This window comes from Zootoca vivipara, chromosome 4 (genome assembly GCF_963506605.1).
Source record: "Zootoca vivipara chromosome 4, rZooViv1.1, whole genome shotgun sequence".
In the NCBI taxonomy this organism is placed as follows: domain Eukaryota; kingdom Metazoa; phylum Chordata; class Lepidosauria; order Squamata; family Lacertidae; genus Zootoca; species Zootoca vivipara.
This window is the reverse complement of record NC_083279.1, coordinates 47,255,899-47,262,920: the sequence shown is the minus strand read 5'-3', so window position 1 is coordinate 47,262,920 and position 7,022 is coordinate 47,255,899.

The following is a 7,022-nucleotide window of genomic DNA, read 5'->3' as shown; positions in this document are numbered from 1 at the left end:
TTGCTGACCCCTGCACCATGGAGGTCCTTCTCTCACATGGGACTCGAGGATACAAATGAACCTGCTGCTGAACATAAAATTCCACAATGTTGCTCCTTTGTAAACAAGGAAAGGGATGTTGCCTACATGCGAACCTGGAGATTGCACAGGTATAAGAGGGAGTTTTTAATTAAACACCCACACCATTCCCTTTTTATTTCTCCACCTTAGTTTGCCTTTCCCCCTACACATCGTCACAGTTAATGTTAGCCCTTAATGCTGGTTTTGAATCAGCAACATAATGTGCCCTGTAACCTTGGGATACTGTTGGGAGAAGAGCCACAACAAACACTTTAGTGTTTGAAAGATATTTGCCTTCTATTAGAGGAAAAGAGACATTCCTGTGCTTGCCATCATTGGCTAGAATCCTCACTAGAATTCTAGCCGTGCCATCTCAGAACTAACAAGGAGGACTACACATAAATCAAATTCAGCAGAGCTTTCCGTAAGGGAATGATTTCTGCTGCCTTGGGCTGGGTGTTGTTTGTTGTTTTTTAGGTTAAGCCCTGATCTGAAAAGCACCAAGGCCTATGCATCATTTGACGGAGACAAACAGCATATCCGAAGCAAACCCCATGTTACCAATATTGTGCTGATATGGTTCTAAATTGTGTAATAGGGCCTTTTCTGTCTGCATTTTTTTTTACAGGAGGAGCTACAATTCTCCTTGTCCCTACACTCCAATCCACCAATTGACATCAGACAGACATCTTGAGGCTGCCTGGCCCTGTAAAAGAATCAGGCTGAGCTCCACCATGTGCATATCTCATATTACTCAAGAGTTCCCCTTTTCCATCCTCCCCCTTGACTATTAAGCTAACCAATAATAGCTGTTGGGGAGGGTATTTCCTAGCAACTGTCTGGAGCAATTGCAGCCTTTACCTTTATATCTATAAGTCAGCCAGTCATTAATGCCAGGAAATTACCTTCTCATTGGCCTATTGCCATTATAATGAGTCTGAAATTGACTCATCGGTTGTAGTTCTGCAAACTTGATAAATCTACTTGAAGTTGATAAGGTTTCTTTTCCTCTCCTGATCAATTTTCACTAAGGGACTGGAGCTCTTATGAGTTGGCAGCCTCAATTACTGTGAGTGGACCTATTGCTGAGCAACCAAGGGGAGGGGAGGGACTTGACATCAATATCCCTTAATAGCTGGGGTTGGTGGGGGGCGGATGTTTGCCTTAATACCCCAAAAATCTCTCTCCAGCCTTAAAAAGCAACCGTTTCCAACTCTTGGGTGGGGCAGATAGTTGGCAGCAAGTGTGGATTTGGAAAGAGTATGACAGAAACTGACAGAATGGGAGTTTTTGAAAACATAAACTGCCTGAAGATACCCACATACCCTCCATGCCCACTGTTGTGGACAGACATTCAATGATGTGCAAATGTGATTTAAAATGCAGCAAATAACAAAAACCAAAAAACAGCCTTGCTGTGTCTTAAGCCCACAATGCATACCCAGTGTTAGACTTTTGGTTATACTAGTGAATTGCATTTTGGTCACAATGTTGAATAAACTCACACTTCTCTTAGTTTCTCCCCAAGGACTTAGCATTGATTTCTTGTTTGCAGTGAAGAGGGACAGCCCTTGCTAACAGGACTCATTTGCAAGAGAACTTGATGCTATTCAGCTTTGCCATCTGTGGTGTCTGCATGCACTGCTAAGTATAGAGAATTTGGGAATATGTCGATCCAGTGCATGCATGGCCTGGCAGAAACACATGAAACCAGTGAATGGAAATGGTAACATTTTACTCCTTTCATTTCCCAGAGACTGGCATTTTATATTTTCATGCACACTCTTAAAAAGCAAAATTATAGGGTCGTGTTTGTTTGGTAGGGGTGTTTTGTTTTTTTAAAAAAACACAATTCTGTGTCAATTTAAACACTGAAATAAAAGTGTTACCATCTCTGGAGAAGGTCCTTTTCACTCAGGCATGGACCATTTTCAGTCCAAGGGCCACTCACCCACCTGGGCACCTTTCTGAGGGCCACAGGATAGTAGTGGGCAGGGCCAGAGACAACAATGGGTAGAGCAAGGAATGCAGATTTTTGTCTTTGTACAGTTGCCTATCATCCATCCATGTCAACAAGAAGCGTAATCAGGGTTCAATGACACATCCTGCTGTCAGAAACACAGGGAGGGGAAAGAGATCCAGGGAGAACCCTGTAGGGTCAACATTCAGCCCCCTGGCCTGAGGTTTCCCACCCGTTCTAGCCTGATGCCTTGTCTAGTCTTTCATTATTAGTAGCCCATATTTTGCATTGCTTTCTGTCACCTTCAGCTCCACTGATGTTAGATTTTGTGGTGCGCATAGGATGGGAATTAGAAAGTAGTGTAACTGGGAGGGGCAGTGCTAATGGGATAGAGTTCTTCTGCATTCTATTGTGAAGAAAATATATTAACACAAACTCTCTTTTTTTTTAAAGAAAGCCTTATTGTGACAAGGAGATTTCATGGTGGAGTAAGAGAATGCGCATGGCAGAGCAAAAAGTGATTAGTCAAATTAATTTGGCTGAGCTTGGCACCGAGAATGAAGCTTCTGTACAGCTGAAATACAGAAGTGACCTTAAAACAGAGATGGGGAACTGCAACCCTCCAGATGATCTCCCACCAAACCCAACTTGCACAGGCAATGGTCAAGGATTATAGGATTGACATGTTAAGAGGTCCACAGGATCCCCAGCTCAGCCTTCAAACATGTCAGAACTGAGCTGCGTTCAGCTTTTCAAGCTTCAAGGAACTGACAGTTTTCTACCTGCTGAACTCAATTAAACTCCTAGAAGCAGGAGTGGGTGTGGGCTTTTCTGCTAGAGTGAGGTCTGCTTCCCCCTTCCTTCACAGAACAGAAACAGAACCTGGACCATAATGAAATACATGATGAACAGACATTGCTTACAGTCAGAGTTGACGTAACTGGAATAAGAAAGGATTTCCCCCAGCAGGTGTGATGAACCTGTATTGAGGTCTCTCCACTTATTTTGAGTCATCATCTGGAGCTATTTGTCTGCACAGACCTTGTCTAGTGCACCTTATCACTCTGGTAACATGTTGAATGGATTGATTCATTGATTGATTGATCTGTATTGAACTGATGTGTAGGTTATTCTGGTGTGAGGAGACGTTTTTCTTCTTCAACTTTTTCTGGCAATCTGCACTAGATCTCTTCATCAGGCAGGTGGGCTGATGGACCAGGGGTCGGAAACCTAAGGCCCATGGGCCACAAGCGGCCCAAAGGGGCCATTTAACCGGCCCCCAAACTGCCCCCAAACTGAGCCGCCCACCGGCGCAGCATGGTGCAGGGACTCACTTTCGCGGCACTGGAAATCGCATCTGTGCAAATGCAGATGCCGGAAATCGCGGGCGCTCATGCGCGCCCACAATCCAGCCCACGGAGGGATCTCCACTGGAGTGAACCGGCCCAGGCAAGGAAAACCTTGCCAACCCCTGACATGGACCAATGCTGGGTCTCTTTTGTCACTGACAGGAACAAAGAAGGCACTGCTTTCTGGCTGATGCAGAATTAACTTCCCAAAGCTGTCAAGTACAAATGTTGTGACTCTGTACCAGAGACCTGTCTGAACAGCTTCAGGACAGTTGAGTGTCATGCCACTCATTCTTGGATTACATGCTGAGTCGCAACAGTAATCCCCAGTTCTGATTGGTTTGCTGTTTCTTAGTATTTGCTGACACATAGATTTTGCCCAATGAAGCAGACAGCTCCCAAGCACTTCAAAGTATACAAGGGATGAATCACCATGGCTACAGAAATCCCTCCTATAATGGGATGTCTACTTCGAACTCACCAGCCTTTTATTTGCATGTGACTGACACAAATGGATCTCCTACACAAGCAAGGTTTTTTTGTACCCAGTCACTCAAGTCAAGCTATATAAGGCAAATATTATAACTTGCTGGAGCATGAAATTTTGAGGACACAAACTTGTCCTCACATTAGAATTTAAGCAACGTGCACCCTGTGCAATAGTTACTACATAGTTGATGTGCCATATTGGGGTCTGCGGACCAAATAGCTATACCTACATGAACTGAGGACCACCTCTGCTGCATTATTTCCAATCTCCAGAAGCCAAAATACAAAGAGCAGTATTCAGTCAAGTTTTACTCAGAGCAGACCCACTGAAATGACCCAGACTCACTTAGGACCATTAATGTCAACGAGTGAAACTTCCTTGAATACCACCCATAGGAACACTCCAGAGTTTAGAGCTGGCAGTCATATCTGGTAATATCTTTCTATGGGGTTGCACCTAACTTTTATTATTTTTAATTAAGGCATTTATACCCTACGTTTCAGTTTCAAAAGCTTACAAGGCTTTTCACAAAACAGAACCAATAATGGTAACAGTATAAAAGCACAATTAAAATGCTTCCGCCGGTAAAAGTAGCAGTTAAAAAGAACTTAAATACCATTTAAAGCATGGGAGAATTAAGATGGACTTCAGGTGTCTGACAGAAAATTATGATGGTGTCAAGTGAAAATGACCAGGCTGTGTTTACTTTGGCCACAAATACTAAAAATCAACAAATCAACTAATAAAGACAGCAATGACCCCCAAAGATTGATTTTAGATACTCAAGTCTCAGGCATTTAGGGCTTTGGTTTCGCTTTGGAATTTTCTGAAGGCAAGAGACCAGAACTGAGCTTGCCATAGTGTACTGTGACAAAGGTGCAGGGATATCCCTTTTTCTGTAAAGTGAAATATTTGATGTCCATACATTGTAACCCTGGAGGCAAATTAAGTTGAGACAGACACTAGTAAAGCCTGAGTTTTAAAGGCTGAGTTTTCATTCCACCTTAATCTCTCAAATGTACCACTATAATGCAGTGGTTGTCAACTGGTCATCTGTAGATTTAAGCCAATAGCTGCCACTGCCATTTTCAGTGAATGTGTGGAAGAGAGCCAGGACCATGCCAACCAGCCCCACCCCAATATTGCCACTCAAAATCATCAATCCTGCACAAACTGGTAAACCTCATGTCAGAATAAAAAGGGAATTGGCAATCATCCAAACTCTTTCTACAGTAAACATAGATAACACTCCGTTTAGCCATCAACATCTGAATGATCTGTCAATTACTTTAATAATGATCAATTACTTTAATAATGATCTGTCAATAATGATCTGTCAATTACTTTAATAATGCTCTAACTAGATACCGTGCTTCCCCCTTTTTAAGACACCGTCTTATTACTTTTTTTTCTCAAAAAACCACAGGGTGGCTTATTTTGGGTGGCATGTCTTACTGGTATTTTTATTACGAGTCTGAGGGAAGGGAGGTGTGCAGCCCTCTCTCCCCGGCCCTGGGATGTTCACGAAGGGCTGCTCTCTCTCTCCTCCAAGGTGGGGACTCACTTAATAGCAATCTGCTACACTGGAGCTTCTTAAATCTAAACCAGTATAATGGAATCTACCGTGTTTCCCCCTTTTTAAGACACCGTCTTATAACTTTTTTTCCTCAAAAAAACACACAGTGTCTTATTTTCAGGGGATGTCTTTTTTTAAAAAAAATTATTACTGTTTTTATTACAGTACTTGTATAATACAGTATTACAACTTGTGGCGGGCTGGACCATGTGTGTGCGTGCACACACACATACACATACGCCCATGCCTTCCCTCCCCCCCCACGTTCAGATGGAGCAGGCTGGGCTGGGGAGGGGGCACCCCGTCGACACTGGGTCTCAGCTTGCGCTGAGGGGCCGCAGCCACCCTGTCAGGAAGGGCCCCTATCCCGGGGTGTCCATGACCGTGCTGCTAATGTGCCACCGCCAAGCAGCACAGAGGAGTCCTCCTCCTCCTTCTCTTACTGCTCCTTCTCCCTCCTCGCAGGCTCTCTGCTCCGCGGCGCTGCTGGGCTCTCCAAGCATTCTGCACTGCAGCAGCCGCCGGTTCTGGGCTGCGGATAGAGCAGGCAGGGCGAGCACGCGCAACCTGCGGGAATTGATGCGCTCCCGTCTGCAGCGCGTGCAAATGGCCCGGTAGGTCGGGTCTCCACACAAGGCGCCTTCGCCGCCGTAGCTGCAGGCTTCCCGCCGGGGCCGCCTGCAAAGCGCCGCACCAAGGCTCCCCGGGAGAAGGCGTGCAGGGGCTGAAGCCAGAGGCAGCGGGGGGCATATTCCGGCCCCGGTGATGTCAGGCCTCCCCATGGGACCGGGAACGGGACTGGGGGGGGGGAATCTCGCTCAGCTTCGTCACTCTCCCGGACAGCAGCAGCAGCGAGAGGAGTGCACGCTCGTCCCTGGCGTCACGGCCTCAAGCGCAGGCTGGGGAAGAGGAGGCGAAGGAGGCGCGCTCAGTGCGGTGGGGGCTGAGGCATGCTGGAGTGCCCCGAGCCTCTGGGAGCCGGCAGGAGGAGGAGGCTTGCCGGGTCGTCATCCAGCAGCGCGCGCAGAGCACCCCGAGCCTCCGGCAGCCAGCAGCAACAACAACAATCCCAGAGGCTCGGGGCGCTCCACGCACGCTGCTGGGTGACGACCCGGCAAGCCTCCTCCTCCTCCTGCCGGCTCCCAGAGGCTCGGGGCACTCCACCATGCCTCAACCCCCACTGAGCGCGCCTCCTTCGCCTCCTCTTCCCCAGCCTGCGCTCGAGGCCACGGTGCATGCAGCCGCCTGCTGCCCAGCCTTTTTGTTCTCCTAACCCCTCCGTCTTGCCTACCTCGAGCCTCACATTGTTCGCCTCTTCGCCCGCAACTCCCTCCCGAGACGCGGAAAGCTGCTTCGCGCAGCGGCATCCGCCGAAAAGCAGTGTGACTCTCGCGCCCCCTCTCCTTCCCCCCCTCAGGAGTCCAGCGCAAGGTCCGACACTGAGCTCTGCCTGCGGGGGCCCCGGAGGATCCGCGCACACCCTTGCCTCCCCCTCGGTGGCCCTGTTCGGCGGCAGCCCACGCCGCTTGCCAGACATCCCTCTTTGCTGTGACTTCTTTCTCTGCGTCTCCTCCTCTTGCCAGCGTG